The 17368-nt window shown below is 45.0% G+C and overlaps 1 protein-coding gene across 1 annotated transcript in view; it reads right to left on the bottom strand.

Annotated features, from left to right (window-relative positions):
• The window catches only part of HHAT (hedgehog acyltransferase), a 232370-nt gene that overhangs the window by 86535 nt on the left and 128467 nt on the right, over positions 1 to 17368 (bottom strand). The gene's annotated exons all lie outside the window — the stretch shown is intronic.

Genomic DNA, 17368 nt, shown 5'->3' with positions numbered 1-17368 from the left:
GTTTACTGAGACAAGTCTCAAAGGGAGAAGATGCTGAGGAAAGATCGTGAACTGCGGTGAACAAGTACGTTTTGAATGAACTGGGAGAGGGAGAACCAAACCCAGGCGAGAGCCAGATTAGGAACAGTTGGCACAGTCTTCTTTGAAAAATACGCTGGAACCCTATTGGACCCTCTGACCCTCTCTGGATAAAGATATTTGACGAGGTCCCTTGACAGGAGTCCACACAGTCAGAAGTCACCAAGCCTGTGTGCGTCACCAGCAACATCCCAGCCCAGTGGCCATGCCTAGCGCTTGGGAGGCTCCCGTCCCAGGACCAGTGGTGGGACAATGAGGCCACAGGCAGTGCGTGCCTGTTCCCTCTCCGTGCCTGCGGGAAACAAAGAGTCCCTTTCACAGGGTCAGGTATTTGAGAGGACCAAGGATGACAGGACAGATGGATCTCGGATCTCACGGACAGCTCATGGGCCACCTGCAACCCATGGGACAGAGGGGAGAAAAGTCCATAATGTGTTCTGGGACTAATGACTGCTTCAGCTGTCTGGGTTAAGTGGAAGATGGAGAAAGTGAGTGTAGGAAAATAAGGCCAGAAAGGTGAGTTGGGGTTAGCTATGAGGCCTCGACCGGAATGCCCCAGAACCTCACTCTGTGGGCAGAGAGGAGCTACCAGAGCTTCTGAGGAGGTCAGTAGACTCTGATCAGTGTTCTGAGAAGGCCAGGACACCACGGAAAGGATGCACTAAGGGGCAAAAGAGCACAGGTGACAATACAGTTGGCACAATCAAGAGAAGGCCGTTGGGAGCGTCCTATGAAGACACAAGAGCCTCTACAATGAATTCAAAGAAAGGAAAAAATACTGAAGATCAAACTTCACAAAACATGAGTTTTTTTTTTTGGAGAGTCAAGAGAGATTTGAACAACCCCTTTAATTTTTCAGATAAAGCACACAGAACCATCCTGTGAAGTTAACCCTTCCTGCCCCTCCTCTAACATTCATGAAATTTGCTTGATTTTTTTTCTTTAAAACACCTGCTTCTTAAAGGGCTACTCTGTCAGCTCCCGATCACGAACTCACTAAATGTGCGCTCCCTTTTGCAGCAGGTTTGAGGTCCCATTTTGCATTTATAAAAATAAACAACCAAAAGATATATGCACACATATACATAAATGCATTCACATATGTGCAATATATATACAATATTTAATATGATTTATGAAAATATTGATTTAAAAAAGAAAACATCTGAAGCAGCCAAAACTATTTCAGAATTTTATCTATTTCCTAGAGCTAATATTGAAATGGCAAAAATAGGAAAAGAAACTAATGCATTTGCTGGACCAGAAAGGAATCAAAATGTGCTTTTCAAATACACCAGAGTGATGACTATATGCCCCTGGTAAACCAGGGGTGACAGTTTAGGTGACAGCAGGAAGTCTGGGGCACCTACAGGCAAACCTCCCACCCCCATCTGTTTATTACCTGCGAGAGAGGCGGGGAAAGGCAAGCAGATGGATAAACAGAGCAATCAAGAACTATAAGGATGCAAACATTCCTGTCAAAAGACACAATTTCCTCTTAACCCATCTTGAAATAGTTTAAACTTCACCTTCCTTTGGCACCCGAAAATCAGGGCTGGAGGCAGAGAAAGTAGCCAAGAGGCTGTCATGAGTGAAGAAAACAGAGAGGAGGAGGAGGAAGGAGATGAATCCACCAACTGGCCAGTCAGCCCCTGTGCAGACACTCGGGCACAGGGGCATCCACTGGAATAAACACTGACGAACGCCCCCCGGCCAGTGCAGAAAACATTCCCCAGAGAGGGTCACACACACAGGCTGGCCTGGGATGGTGAGCAGTGAATCCTTCCCAGGCCCCAGGCTGAGGCATTCAGACCAGCGAGGATACTGACAACTCCACCTACATTCTCCAAAGTTCCCTGCAGAAGTAGGTATTCCTTTCTGGGACTGTCAACCTCTACGTGTAATGTACTGCCTGTGAGACTTCAAGTCTTTAACCTCAAAGAGCTTGAGCTTCCTCATTTAAAAAATGGCAAAAGCCCATATTCTATCAGGGTGCCAGGAAGACTGGGAGACAATGCCTGTAGAGAGCCTAAGCGTAGTGCCCAGTGCATAGCGGGTTCTTAGTAAGTCCTTACTATGTTGCTCAGTATTGTCTAATTTTTTTTAATATAAAGCCTATCTTTCATTGCTTTTATTTAAAAGGCAACACTTAAGGTGGGTGCGATGGCACATGCCTATAGTGCCAGCTACTTAGGAGGCTAGGCAGGAGGATCCCTGGAGGCCAGGAGTTCAAGGCTGCAGTATGCTACAATTGTGCCTGTGAATAGCCACTGCACTCCAGCCTGAACATAGCAAGACCCCATCTCTTCAAAACAAAAAAAAAAGCCAATACTTACTCATTGAAGCAAACAAAGTATACATATATATACAATATACATATGTGTATGAGTGTATACAAGTTAATGTGTGTGTCTAAAGAAAAAAAATCACCTATTTTCCACCACCAAAGGAAACCACATCAATATTGTGGCATATTTTTTCCATGTTTTCTCCTAGGCAACATTGTGTGAATGTTCACATTTGCTACATTGTTGTAGATATATTAAACTGCAATTATAATGCTGACGATAAATGCTACCTGGGAGAAAGGCTATTCCAGAACATCTTTTATGTCAGATTACAGGATTATTGCCCAAATTAGAAGTCATGATCTCTAATAACATTCTTCATGTTTGAGTTGCCATTGTGAAAAGCAGCAGCAAACCTTTGGCTGTCTTCTGTCATTAGAGTGGCTAAGTCATCAGCCTGGTTACTAGGTGACCAGTCTCCTCAGGACGTTAGTGATAAATTAGCTATTAAGCCTGACGAGAGTCCCACCGAGCCATCCAGTCCTTACATACTTCTTCATTATTTGATTTGTAACTTTTATTTTCCTTCAAATAACTTCTTCAATTAAAGGTTGCAAGGTGGCATATTTCCTAAGTCCCTGAATCTCTGAGGATACCCTTGGAAGAACTTTGCATGGAATGAACAGATACATCCTTCTGTCTAGAATTTACTGCAAGGATGGACGCAGGACAAAATTCAAAGGATGAGAGGGCTTCGTGGGAACAAGAGAGGAAGTGAGACAGCTACTTTGTCTCCATGTATGGCTTCTCTGCTGCTCTCTGGCCCTATTTCTCCTCTCCTTTCTCTCTCCCACAATCAGTCCTCCGCCTCCACCCTGAAATGTTAGCTTGCACACAGCTTGCCTTGCCACGTGCTGACTGTAACTCCAGCACTGTGACTTTCCAACTCCAGTCCCTCGATGTCAACTGCAACATCTTCTCTATCCCAAAATCCTCCAAGAACAATCTAGTTGGCCTGGCTCATCTCTATTTTCCAGATCTGAAGTCACAGGTTGCTAGTGAGAGAGGTCTAGTCCTACACTCCAATCAGCGCAGGGGGAGATGGCAGGTCCCCCAGCTCAAATGCCTACCTACTCGATAGGTCCCTTTCAGTTGAAGGTGACTCTATGAGAAGAGGGCTTGGCCAGTGCAGGCACCCTAAATAATTTTTAGAGCAGTCCTTCTGTTGACTTCACACATTAAAACAATTTAACTGGATATAAAATTCTTGAATCACAATCTCTTCCTCTCAGTGCTCAATAGACCTTGCTTCACTGTCTTCTGGCAGGAAACATTACCCAACAGATGTCTGGCGTTTTTTTTTACTACTTATAAGTAACCCTGTTTTCCTGCTTGGATCCTTGTATAGCTTCTGACTTTGCTCGGTAATTTAAACATGATGGCAGAATGCCCCTCCATATGGCTCTGTCTATGCATTTCGCCTGTAATATGGTTGGTTCTTTTAAATCCAAGAAAGTTCTCTTCCTCATGTTTTATTTTTTTCTATTGCCTCTGCTCTCATTGTCCTGATTCTATGGTTATGCCTGGTATTTATTATTTTCTCTTTAGCATTTTTATTTTTTTTTTTTCCTAAAATGTGGCAAGTACGTCAAGGGTGCCTTCCACATAGGAGGCAAAATTCTAAAGTGTCAGTTCTGATACTTATATTCTCCAAAGTGGATTTTTATTATGTGATTCCACCCTTATTTTTCTTGAAATCCTTTTTTATTTCACCTAACTCCATTTTCCTTCCCTTCTTATCTTCTATTCATGACTTGGTGCTCCTGTTTCAGACATGCCACATCTTATATCACACTGAGGAAAGTCAAGAATTTTAAAAATATTTCTCTTCTTTCTTACAATAATCGCCTCACAGGTCTGCTCTTCCTCTGAGACTCAGGGTGATGGTTCCTTAACTTTACAGGGAAATTTTTTTTCCAATGGCTACATATTATTTCTTTTCTCCACATAAATCCTTAGATTAAATAAAATGTATTAATATTTAGTATCTATCAACAACTGCTATCTATCAAGGAATATATTATATTGCCTTTTACTTTTTTTATTTTACACTGGCATATTTCAGGGATGGAAATAATTCATTTTCATAACATACTATAATAGCAAATTATGATACCCAGTGAATCTACTTTCACAAAAGTCTATATGGGGAAAAGCAAAAAATATAAAATATGTACAATTGTTTGAAGGAAAACAGCCATGCAACATAAAAGATAATGTAATCACTATTTCTGATTATGAAGAAGAGAAAAATCACCTAACATTTTTTGTAGCCTCTACCTACCAAAAAACAACAAAACCCAGAACCACAGAATAACTCTCTATAAAGCTAATAATGAAGGAGGACTTCAAATAACCATATGTGGTCAAAATTATTGTTCTTCCAATTGAGAAATACAAAGGGTACAGTTTACTGCCTTTCCCTTTGTTCTGTCTTCTTAAGCAACAGTTAAAGCTCCTCAGGCAACACACTCAAAGAACAAAGTTAAGTGCCAGTATTCAGTCCAATTTCAAGTTTCCAACAGGTGTTCTCTGATGCGGTTCTTCTCCCCTCAGGGTGCGTTCTCTTCTGCCCCATCCCTTGCTGGTCTGATCAACTAACCAACGTGACATATCACACTGACAATTCTGGTGCGTTGGCAGGGTCCTTCCTGTCTTCACTTTCACCCACTGCAGCCGACTCATCGAGGGTGGAGTGCTGAAATGCACCTCGGGTGGTCCAATCCCACGTTGCCCACTTGCTGTCTACTTATTTTGTTATCCCTGGACTCTCCACATTGGTGTGGAAAGAGGGGTGCCGATGCAGTAAGGAGGGACACGACAATAGCATTGGGACCAAAACAACAACTGTGTAGTAGGGGGAGGGCAGCTCGCCTTTCTGGGTGGAACGGACCACGCGGTCCTGAACTGGTGGAACAGGCAGACGACAGGAGAAGGGTGAAGAGGCTTCGCACGGGCCGACTGCGTCTGTCAGACTAGTTAGTTCTCTGCGCTGCGTTCAAGGAAATTTCTCCCCATTTCTGAAAGCAGGCTCCAGACTAGTCCTACTATGCAGTGTTTATTTTTCAGTGTTTTCTAGACATTACAGTGGGCAGTTGGGTGGGGCTACTTCAGAGGCCACAGACAGGTACCGTTTTACACTTGAAGTCCTGTAGCCGCCTTTTCCACATCCTCCTCTATGCACAGTTCAAAACTGGGTGATGGTATTTTTTTTTATAGCAGTGGTTCTCAACCAAGAGCAATTCTCCTCCCCTCCACACCCTAGGGACATTTGGCACTGTCTGGAGACATTTTTTATTGTCACCACTGGGGTGCTACTGGCATTTAGCAGGCAGAGGCCAGAGATGCTGTTAAATACCTAAAGTGCACAGAATGGCCTCCTACAACAAAGAATTACCTGGTCCGAAATGTCAATGGTGCCACAGTTGAGGAATCCTGCTTATGGCAAAGGTCTAATCCAAACAGAAGCCCCACGGGAGAATGATTTAAGAGGTGTCTTTGCTATTCTCCTGATCACCTCTCCATGAGCACCATATTCATTAACTCAATGTCCCAGTTCCATTACCTTCCTGTTGATTATGAGACACAAATCCTTCTCTAGCTCAAATGAGAAACGACAGCATTTTCCCCTCTTGTTCTCCCACCCCTACTGTAGATGACACAGTGGAGCAAAGGTTCGGTCACTGACAGGGAGGTGCTGAAGAGTCCCCAGTCCTCCAGTGGTAATGTTTGGGCTGGCTGCACTCAAACAGCAGACAACTGTTACCCTAGTAGGAAACTGGAGAGAATCGGCCACGCTCTGATCAGACAAAGAAGGCTGAATGAATACTGAAAAGATGCTCTCAAACTCACCATCAGAATACTGGCCGTAGCTATGAACCACCAGGAAACAATAGGCATCGGAGACCCTGGGTTGGGTGGGTGGAGGATAGCAAGTACCTGTGTGCTGGAATGGATTACATTTACACAAATGTCCCAGAATATTCATATACGTTATTTAAATATTTTACAGCAGTGGCTTCAGTGATGAGGTGCTTACTAAAGCTCTGAAAGTAATTTTCTCAATTAAAAAATATTTTCAAAAGGAATTCCATCACATGAAGACAGCCAAACCTGTTAGTCACTGGCACTCTGATGGCCAGTGACAGCTGGTGGCTGGACCTGACGTGCACGTGCCCTGATCCCCTCTGGAGCAGCTCTCTGCGACTTAGGGAGCTGGCAGCTGCTAGTCGAGTAATTGCTGGAATTAATCTTGAGCACCTGCAAGCTGCTCTTCCAGGCTCTGTAATTCAGAGCTCAAGGGGTGGTCAACCTGGATTGTTTTTATGTACAGGAAGTAGGAGACTTGTGAGCTGGGGTGGGGTGGGGGATTGTTTCATAAAAAGAGTATTAATGAAATAAATAAAACACAACAAAACCCTAAGAAAAATGTATAAATTTCTACTCCATGTAGCGTGAATAATCATCTCTGCATGTCCTCAGGTAACCAAAGTTAAATTTAACAGGAGTGTGCAAAATCCAGCAAGTCGCAGTGCAGTGACATAGGATGCAGTCTGAAAAGAAGAATCGTCAGGCTCCACGTGAGGCCAACAGAGCCAGCCAGGAGCTAGATGCGGTGACCATAGGTGCCTGCTCAGCAACCAAGAAGAGGACCCTAGCAGAGCTTTCAGCAAATAAAGGCACAATTACCCCGGTGCAGGGCAGCCAGCAGGTGTGGAAAGATGTTCTTCCACCTTATAGGGTAGCCTGACGCTCCCGGTTCCCCCACCAGTTTCCCCCGTCTCCTCTCCCAGCCCCATCTCCCACAGTGACCTTGCGAACCAGTGGGCATCTGCATCGTGACACCACACCGAGCTACCAGATGCCAACACAGGCTCATTCAAGCTGGGCCTTTTATTGCTCTTGGAGTCAGGATTGATTTCTCAGAAATTTAACAACGTTTAGTGAAACCAAATCAGCAAACCCTCCATTTCCTTATGAAAGAAAGCCAGGGATATGGAAATCATAGAAAATCCTTAAACGTCATTTTATTCAGTAGCTTCACTGGCAGGACTAAAGACCCCTTTTAAAGATCCCAATTTAAAGTAATGATGACATAGTCAGACTGTGGGGGTGCAGGGCTTGAAAATGTACTTATGGGTACACCGTACACAGATGGTGGGAAGGAGCTGCCACTCCCCTGCCTGCCCCAGCAAGATGCATCTGGAGCAGGATGGAGAAGCTCTTACAGACAGAAAGCTATAGGTTGTCCATCGGTCTCAGAGGTAATCACAAACATTTAAACCATGGAAAGACCGTCTCTAGACATAAGCCAAAGAGCAGCATCTGGAGATGCAGCTTTTTCCAGGCATACCCATTTCCCTTGGAGCTGACAGTCTCCAAAGATGCTGTTTTCTGAAGCAGCCAGCAACACCTGTACCGCTCCAACAGCAAAGCCACCGAGTAAGTGCCAAGCCACCTCACCCAACTACTGCTCCTGGTCGTGCCCAAATTCAGGTGCCAGTGAGCAATGGTAGGGCCAAACGGTGAGGATCAGGGGCGTTCCATCATGCAAGACATTTATACGGAACAAATGCTACGCCATGGGGTTTCAAACAGGAACGACGATGAGAGGCCTCCAAGACACTCACACATCTAGTGTGGACAAAAGACCCAGCCAACTACGTTCCACAAACAGGATGGACAGAAAATAAATAGTCCAGATTTGGTTCAGCAATAGAATATGAACCCAAGTCTCATTATTCAATTATAAACATTGTCCTTAAGAGGTTGTCCCTTTCTCCACATTGCCCACTAGGACGCTTCCTTCCTTCCATATTCCACAATTATCGAAGGCTTGTGCTATGACATATTTCTAATGGCTTAATCTTCCTGATCATATCATAAATGTTTGCTTTCTCTCCCCAACTAGACCACAGAAAACTCAAGCAGTGGCTTACTTCTCTGTCCCATCATTGACCTTCACAGTGTCCTGCAGAGAGTAGGAGCTCCACATACGGTCCCGAAGAAAACATGAAATCCCAGATCTTAAACTCTGCTAAGGGGCCTGGAAAGACCACAGTTCTCAGACTGCTCAGGTGCTTACAGGAATCTGTCTACCTTATTTGAGTCACAGAATCCTACCATTGTGTAAGGTCAGAGCTAGGAAAGGCCTTTTAAATCATAAGATTTTTTACAAATGAGTAATGGATGCCCAGAAACAAGTGACATTTCATTGGAAAAGCCAAGACTAGAATCTTGGGCCACTGAAGTATCCGATGAAAGTGAAAAATGTCACAGAACCCAGAGGTAAAATGAGGAACCTTCCCACAGCAGAGCAGAGGCGAGCAACATATATTTGCATCTTATTCCAGCTGAAAAATGTTCTGTGTAATCAGATGCACTCCTTCAGCTAAATGCTTTCCAGTTCATTATTTTGCTTTAAAATGATTAAAATATTCAAAATTAATTATGGATTTCCATTTCCAAAATGGATTTCACTGTAATGGACTTGGCATATTAATAAACACATACAAATATCACTCTATGGAAAACATATTGTCTGCAAATAACCTTTCAATTAGAGACAGACGCTGTGGGCTTTCAGATGCTAAAGTGTTTTCATTTTCAATGGCCTGGTCACATCTGAAACCAGGCTGGTGGCCAATTGCTCTTTTCTGCTACTCCACATACATTTTGAAGGTCGGACCTTCCCTTAGGATCGCGTGTGGCTTGGAAGCACCTTGGAGTTGCCACCTTTGGCCCAGGAATGTGCTCCTGAATCTGTCCTGTCAATAAAGATCATCCCACCCTCGCTTGGCACTAAGCGGTTCCCACGCTGACCTGGTGAGAGGAAAGGGAGCAACTTAACAGATATGGACCAAGTGCCTATAAAGCATCAGAGCCTGTGAGAGGCACTTTCGTGTGGGTTTCCTCTCCTTATTCCTCATCAGGTGGTACTGCAGACTAACAGGTAAGTCAGAGATCAACAACAGTTCCCTCCAGTTAGGGAACTGTCCTCAGGATATTAAATGCATTAACAAGTTTATGACAGTGTCATAAATTTGGGATGCACTCTAGTACCAGCTTCAATCGAGGCCCAGAAAGTGACTTTTAGACTTGCACTTTGAGGCAACAGAGTATACAGGGCCAGAAATTCCTTAAAGCCGGAAGGATGTTCAAAACACACTGGATAGAGTATAGAACAAATTTTGTACAGACCTCGGCAAATACTGATCTCTCGGTACTACGATGATGCCTACACCAAGCTTCTTCCCCACGGCAAGTTGACCCCATCCCTCACCTCACAGCCTGCTAAATTCAACGTTCCACCTGACGCCCATCAGCCTAGCGGCATACATCCTCATTGTCACACAACTTGATCTTGTGTGTTGACCGCCATTTGAAACCATCCCCAAGCTTCCAAAGCTGTGCTTATTAATGAGTCATGTTCCAGAGGGTAACATTCCCATGTGCACAGAGCGATTCTAACAATCCCCCAAAACAAATGGAGGCTCCCAGCACGACATCTGTACCTGGTACATCAGGGGCTCCTCAGTCCTGCAGACTGCAGGGTTTGCCCCATTTCCAGCACACTGATTATACTGTCACACTTTTCTCATTCAGGAAATCTGGATGCAAATGAATCTGCTCTAATTAATACAAACGTATACATCATTGCAAACACTGATGTTAGTGTTGGTAACAGATTAGTAATACTATTTCTCACAACAGATCCTTCCACTCTAGCATATCAATAGGCTACACTATGCATTTTCTATTGAAATTACCTTCTCTTCAATATGCTAATTCCATTGTCTAAGTGAGAACTTTTGACATGCTAGGATACATTTGCATATATAATTTTTAACTACAGCTGTATTCCTTCAGGAAATTTCTTAGTTATCTGTTTCCAAGTTGCTGCTTAGCATCTAAGCCTGACTTTGATCTTTAAATGGCTTTCACAGCCTGGCTCAGTGTGCCCCTCACTCTTGGCACCCTGACCACAAGGACCCTCTTTCTGTTTCTCCTCCTAAAATGCACCCTGCTCCTCCCACCACAGGACTGTGAGTATAGTTTCCCTCCACCCCAAACACCACATCCTGGGAGAACCTTCCCAGTGGATCAGCCCCTGCCCTACCCCGGGGCACCATGGGGGGCACCCACCTCTTCCAGGGGACTCTGAGCAGGGTGCTGAGCAGGTCTATGCAGGGAAAGGGAATGGAGCATGCACAAGAGGAAAGAAATGAAGGCACATGGCCTGTTCAAGAACAGAAAGAAGCTGCTCACGGAGTAAGAGCTGTTCGTTAAGTGTGGAAAAGGCAGCTAAGTGTTTGGCTGTGAAGCAGGAGAATGACCAGTGAAAACTGCCTTATGTTTGTTTGTAAACAGTGTTTTGATTCAGTACCTCAGGGGGACACGCTGGAATGAGGAAGCAGCTAAAGGTGAGATTCGCAATGGAAGGACAGTGAAAAGGGGGGGGGCTTCAGTTAGGATGTACGTAACAGCGACGAAGGAAACAGGCACGTACAGTTAACAGTTAACAGGAGGAACTGACAGAATTAGGGGCCAAAATGGGTATAAGTGGTGAGGAAGAAAGAAATTGCTAGAATAACCCTGAGGTTTCTGCCCTGGTGCCTCTCCATGAGATAGGGGAAGAGTTGGGTTTGGGCTCGGAGGAAGGAGAGTGGACAGCAAGTTCTGTCTGGGGCCAGCTGAGCGGATGACAAGGTGGCTACAGCAACTCTGGCAGGCAGCTAGAAACAAAACAGAACCCCTGGCATCTCTGCAAGGGAAGCAGACAGTCTGACCCCCAGACCAGCACCACCCAAGAGACCTTCTTGTGATGAGGGAAAAGCTCTCCATCTGCTCCATCCAGTATGATCATTGGTACCTACATGTGGCCATTGAGCACTTGAAATGTAGGTACTGCAACTAAGGAATTGAATTTGTAATTATTGGGATAGGAAAATACTCAAGTTTCTTCTTCTCTGAGCCCACACGGGGCTTCTATGGAGGCTGCATTATGTAGGCATGATTGATTATGTCACTGGCCACTGGTCACCAACTCAACTTTCACTCTCTCTATCCTCCCCATTGGTGTGGAGTGATGAGGTGGGAGGGGCTGAAGGTTCCAACCCTCTTATCATGTGGTTGGTTCCCGTGACAACCAGCCCCCATCCTGAGGCTCTTCAGAAGCCCACCAAGAGCTGCCTAATTAGAACAAAAGATACTCCTATTACCCAGGAAATTCCAAGGGATTTAGGAGCTCTGTGTCAGGAAAGACCAAATATCAGAATGAAAGATTTCTCCTAGCACCCCAGCTATAAGGGTTTTAAGAGCTCTGTGTCAGGAACTGGGGGGACAGAGACCAAATACATATTTCACATTATATCAAAATACCACAGTAATTTTCCTGAATTTTAATTTAAACAGCTAAATGTGATTAATAGCTACTGTACTGGCTAGCTCAGATCCAGACAACAGAAGCTGCTTTCTAATATTAGAAACTCAAGGCTGCTCATCAGAGGTTGCCGAGATTGGAAGCGATCTTAGGGTTTATCTGGCATAATTTTCTCTTCTCACAAGTAAGAAAACCAAGACACAAACAGGAGAAGTGACTTGCACAAAATCACTGCAGCAGGAGAGGGGTGAGGCAGACCAGAGCCTTGGTCCTCCACCTCTGATCCAATGCCCTTTCCGTGTCACAGGCTGCTTCTGTTACTGATGCAAAAATAGCAGTAATTTTGTTTAATTCTGGTATGTGGAATCGATGCAGCTTACGGGCAAAATCACTAAAGATCATGCACTTCCCCTGCTGAGCTAGGCACCTCCAATGTCCATCAGGTAAGTAACGCTATCAGTTATCTTAGTTGCAAATAACAGAACCCACTCTAGTTAGTTTAACCATGAAAGGAATTTGTTAAGAATAGTTAGGCAGCTTGTGCAAACCTCTGAGAGGGCCTCAGAGCCACCACCAACTGCTCCAGTGGGACCTACCAGGCCTGCCACTGGGCTCGGGGGAAGGGGCTCCCCATCACCGGTGCTGGGTGTGGGGTCCACCCCAGGACTCTGCCCCTCCATACTGGTGTCACTACTGCCACACTCACCAGTGCATCCATGTCCCACCTCTGCCCACCTGTCATTCTCTTCACAATCCAAATCTCAGGGACAGGGGATCTAAGACCCTTGCTGCAAGGAAGGACAGTGAGTTTCTGGCCTCCACCAGCTGTGGTAACCCCATAAGGCAGAAAGATCCCCTTGCAAAAGGAAGAGAATTCAAAACAGGGCAACAATGACACTGAACAAATGGCCTGTCGGGAAATTCATCTGCTCTGGCCTAAGACGAGAGATCTCACGGCCCCAGCCCGTCTGCTAAGCAACATCCCTGACTCAGAGCTTTTTACACTTAAAACTGTCTCTACATTGCAAATATCTCAACTGAGTCACCAGGGGCTCTTTTTAATTTTTTAAAAAGATACATTTATTCACAGGAACATCTGTATTGACAGAAGCTATGTTTGGTGGGAACTGACTTATGCATTGCAACTCTCAAGCGTGGAGGGTTTCTTTTAGGTTTTTGTTTTCTCTTTTGCATCTGGATTTCCTAATTAACAAACCCAAATAGACTGCAACCATGAAGATGAATAATTCTAACAAGTTTTTCCTCAAACGTGGTTAACAGCAGCATCAGAGCAAGGAGCAGATCTGAGAAATCTTCCAAGAACTGAAAAATAATGAAATGTGGTCTTTCCATCCTAGAAGTCTACAAAAGAACGAGCAGGACAGTAAATCACTCCAAGTGTTTGAGTCTGACGGAGAGAAGCACCAGTGAAGGGGCGGAAGCCCAGGCTCGCTGAGAGGGCAGACGACAAGATGGGGGCCTGTCACCCTAAGAAAGCTGCAAACCTCTGTCCCACCTGCACTGTCCAGTCCCCGCCCCAGCTCTCCCCTGCTGCCCACGCTTCCAGAGAGAGCCCACTGCCACGCTCCACCATCACGTAACCACCTTCAAGTTGATGTACACGTGTACAATCACATCTTTTACAAAACACCAAGTGAATAGAAATTGAAGGATATTTTAGGGCTATTGTTACCCAACACAGTAGCTTTCAAAGCAGCTGGTTGTCTGAGAAACCTCCCTGAGCAGCGGGACAGACCTGGACCACCGCTCCGGTGCAGGGCAGAGGAGTTCCCAGCTACGCCTGTCAGAGTGGCTTTTGCACATATAAATCAGATTATGTCACTCCCCTACCTAAAACCCTCCAAGGGCTCCCAATGCATTTAAAATGGAACCCAGTCCTGGCCACACTCTGGCTATTTTCTCTTCCTCCAGCCACGCCGTGGACTCCTCGCCCCTCTCCCCGCCAGCCCGGGCTTCCCTTCTCCCTCATGCAAGCTCCTTCCCGCTCAGGGCCTGGGGCTTGTCCTTCCTCTGCCTGGAACAGTCCAGCCCCGGCCATTGCCCTGGCTACCTCCTCCTCCCCACTCCCGGCGTGGCTCTGCGGCACCCTGCCTCAGTGAGGGCCTTCCTGCCACCGCCTCCCAAGCGGCGTCACACCTGCACCCTCCGTCACGTCGTGGGAATTACGGCGCTTGCTTACTTGCTTTCTTTTATATTTCTTCCATTTTTAAAAACTATATTGTGATAAAAACACTTAACATGAGGTCTACCCTCTTAACAGATTTTTAAGAGGATAATGTAGAATTAACTGTAGGCACCATGTTGTACAGCAGATGTCTACAATCCATGCACCTTGCAAACCTAAAACTTTATACCGTCGATCAGCAAATTCCCTTCCCTCACCCCAGCAACCACTTTTTTTTTTTTTTTGCTTCTATGCATTTGACTATTTTAGATGCCCCATAAAAATGGAATCCTGCAGTTTTTGTCCTTCTGCCACACTGGCTTTATTTCACTTAGCTAATGTCCTCCAGGCTCACTCATGTCATCACATGCAGCTTTTTCTGTCTTCCCCTGCTGGAGTGGGAGCTGAGGGAGGACAGGGACATCGTCCAGCTTGTTACTGCTTTGACTGCAGCACCTAGAATAGTGCTCAGACCACTTAATTTGTTGCACAAGTAAATGGGCTAAATGAAAAGAAAAGTAGATGGTTACTAAGTCCTTTTACATTTTAAAAAATTAAACTTTATTCACTCAAACATTTGTAAGAGCCCTGTAGACATCAGACGCTGAGTGCTAGGGTGAATATCCAGATGAATCAGACCCTGCTCACCATCTGGGAGGGGATGTGCAACAGGTGCTAAAAACCTGCTGTATTTAAAGCTATGGGCCCCAAACTTCCCTGAGCTTCAAGTCACCCGGGGTGATTAGCAATTATACTCATTTCTGGGCTCCACGCACCATCTACTACAGCACAGTCTATGGGAGTAGAGTTTGGGATCTAGAATATCCCAGCAGATTCCCAGGCCCCAGGAAATTTGGAAGTTAGGGCTACTGAGGACGACAAAGAAAGGCTGCATGGAGCAGGCATGAGAGGGGCAAGACGCAGATCCACACTGATGGGGAAGCGTGAGCACTTGGCACAGGGAATGCAGGAGCAAAGGAAAGCCAGGAAATGGTGGCATGGGGACAAAAAGCAGCCTTTGGTCCCATTTGGCAGTGGCACAAGGGGATAATGGTGAGATGAAAAGCAAAGGTAGCCTAAGACCCACTGTGGTGGGCTCAGGACATGGGGGACAGTCTGGTTCGGAGGGAGGGAGGGACAGCGTTGGAGATGGGTTTCTGGGAGATTAATCGGCGGCCACAGGCAAAGTGGACAAAAAGGCATGAAAGAGGAGGAGAGCTGCAGGGGGCTCCTGCAACCTCGTAGGAGAGGAAAATGAAAATCTGTATAACTAACATCTGCACAGAGAGCTACTGCCCATAAAACGCCTTTTACCTACTTGAGCCTATTTGAGCCTTGCAAACAACTCTCCCGAGCCAGGAATTACGATTTCCAATTTACAGATAAGTAGTCAAGGTGTCAGAAAAGTTAGGTGAGTTACCTGAAGTCACACAAGTAGAAGGAGAGCGAGCCAGGACTCAAACCCTATGACTCTTTCCAGAGGTGAAGTGGGGATGGGTGGGCATGAAACCAGCCTTTACAGAGGCCCCAGGGTTTCCAGGCACAGGTCTGAGTGGTTAGCATGTATTATTAAACCTCACTACAGCTCTGTGAGGTAAGAAGCCCAGTTCACGGACAAAGGTGCACATTCTTTCTCCAGAAACAGAAACGAAGGGGTGGACGTGAGAGAGGTTAAGGAGACAGAGTGAACAGGATTTGGGAAGTGCCTGGGTGCAGGGCAACGATGCAGGGGGTTCTCAGCCCCCTGGGAAGCCAGGTGACTTCTCTGCAGCACCTGCCTGCATTTGCATTAACTGCCTCCGTGGGGCCTGTTTTGGTACCTGGCTTTCCTCACTCACACCTTTTTCACTTTCTATTGAAAAGACTGTATTACGGGAACAACATACAGATCATTTAGCTTCTGGTTTTCATACATCACAAGTGGAATTAAAGAAAGGTTTAGAAGAAAACGGTGATACAGCAGTCACTTCAAAGGAGATGAGTTTGCAGCAGGCGGGGATGAAAGAGACTTGGGGACCCCTCCCAGGTGCCTCTTCTCCCCTCTGGCTGCCACTAAGAGATGATCAGATCAGTGGTGCCTAATTAGGGCTGCCAAGACATAGACTTTAGACTCACCTCAGGTGGGAGAGCAGTGTTTTAAGACGCTAATTCACTTTTTATACCACTATTAAAAATTGTTTCCTTAGACACACAGAAGTTGACTTCTATGCTGTATTTTCCAAATAAAAAGTTTAAAATCCTATGCAACAAGATAAGCATTTTGCCTTTATCACCTCTGTGTGTTTAAAAATGTACACATAATGGTTTTATCTTTTTTTTTAGTGGACCCAGGACATGCATGTGCTTTTGGTGTTTCTAAGCTGCTAGACTGAATACTAATGCTAATTATTTTCCCATTACTGTCTGGGTCTTACTCCTAAGATCAAATACGTACCCCTCTCTCCTGCTGTTTCCAGAGCAGCTCACAGCCCGAACAGGTCTCAACAGCCCTGAAGTGGATACAGGACAGAGACTGACTTGTCCCTAGATCCCTTCCTTCTCAGGGGGAGTACTTTAGCCTGAATTAACCCTTCATTTGATCACTTGGCTTCTTAAAGATGCAAGGCAGACTTTTCTGACAATTCAGACACCACACAATCCAAGACGTACTTCAAATGATGATGGGCAGACTTCTTCATCAATACCAGGAATGCTGCCATTAACTATAGCAAATGTGGTGGCAGGCTTTGTGGTATCTAAGATAAAGAACGTTAAAAGTTACCCTGTGATTCATAAAGCTCAAAACTTCCACGATCTTTAGCCCTAACACCACTTCTATTCTACTGCAGGGCTCGTTTTATGAATGGGTCAGGTATCAATACAATGTATCAACAAGAAAAAGCCAAAAGCAGGTAATATTAGTTCTGATCATTTTAGAATTCAATAAACCATCAATTCACATATTACTGAAATTCAATGCCCTTTTGGCAATTCAAAAACACTCCAGACTCTCCTGGAATATCTGCACCAACCTCCAGAAGAACAAAAGATACTACAAGAAGTGAAGAGCTGTCCCATTCCACCTTCTTTCTCATCAGAACAAAATCATGCTTTAAACGGGAAAATGCTCTTTCAAATAAATGTTAGCATTTGTACACGATTGAATGTGCACTATACTGAACACCATTTTATATGCTGAATATATTAATTTATGGAAAGGAATTTATCTTCTAAGGACTATATTAACTGCAGCAATCTCAGATAGCTTTAGAGCCATTCCAGAGGTTCACTGCCTTTTTGAATTTGCCAAAGAAGTATCAATGGTATTATTTCCATACTTTGCATTTCTGCAGGTCCTAAGAAGATAGATATCAAGGCATTATCCTTATGCTTAAA

Source organism: Lemur catta, chromosome 23, assembly GCF_020740605.2.
Source record: "Lemur catta isolate mLemCat1 chromosome 23, mLemCat1.pri, whole genome shotgun sequence".
Classification (NCBI taxonomy): Eukaryota; Metazoa; Chordata; class Mammalia; order Primates; family Lemuridae; genus Lemur; species Lemur catta.
Note: the sequence above shows the minus strand (reverse complement) of the source record. Positions and strands in the feature narration are given on the sequence as shown.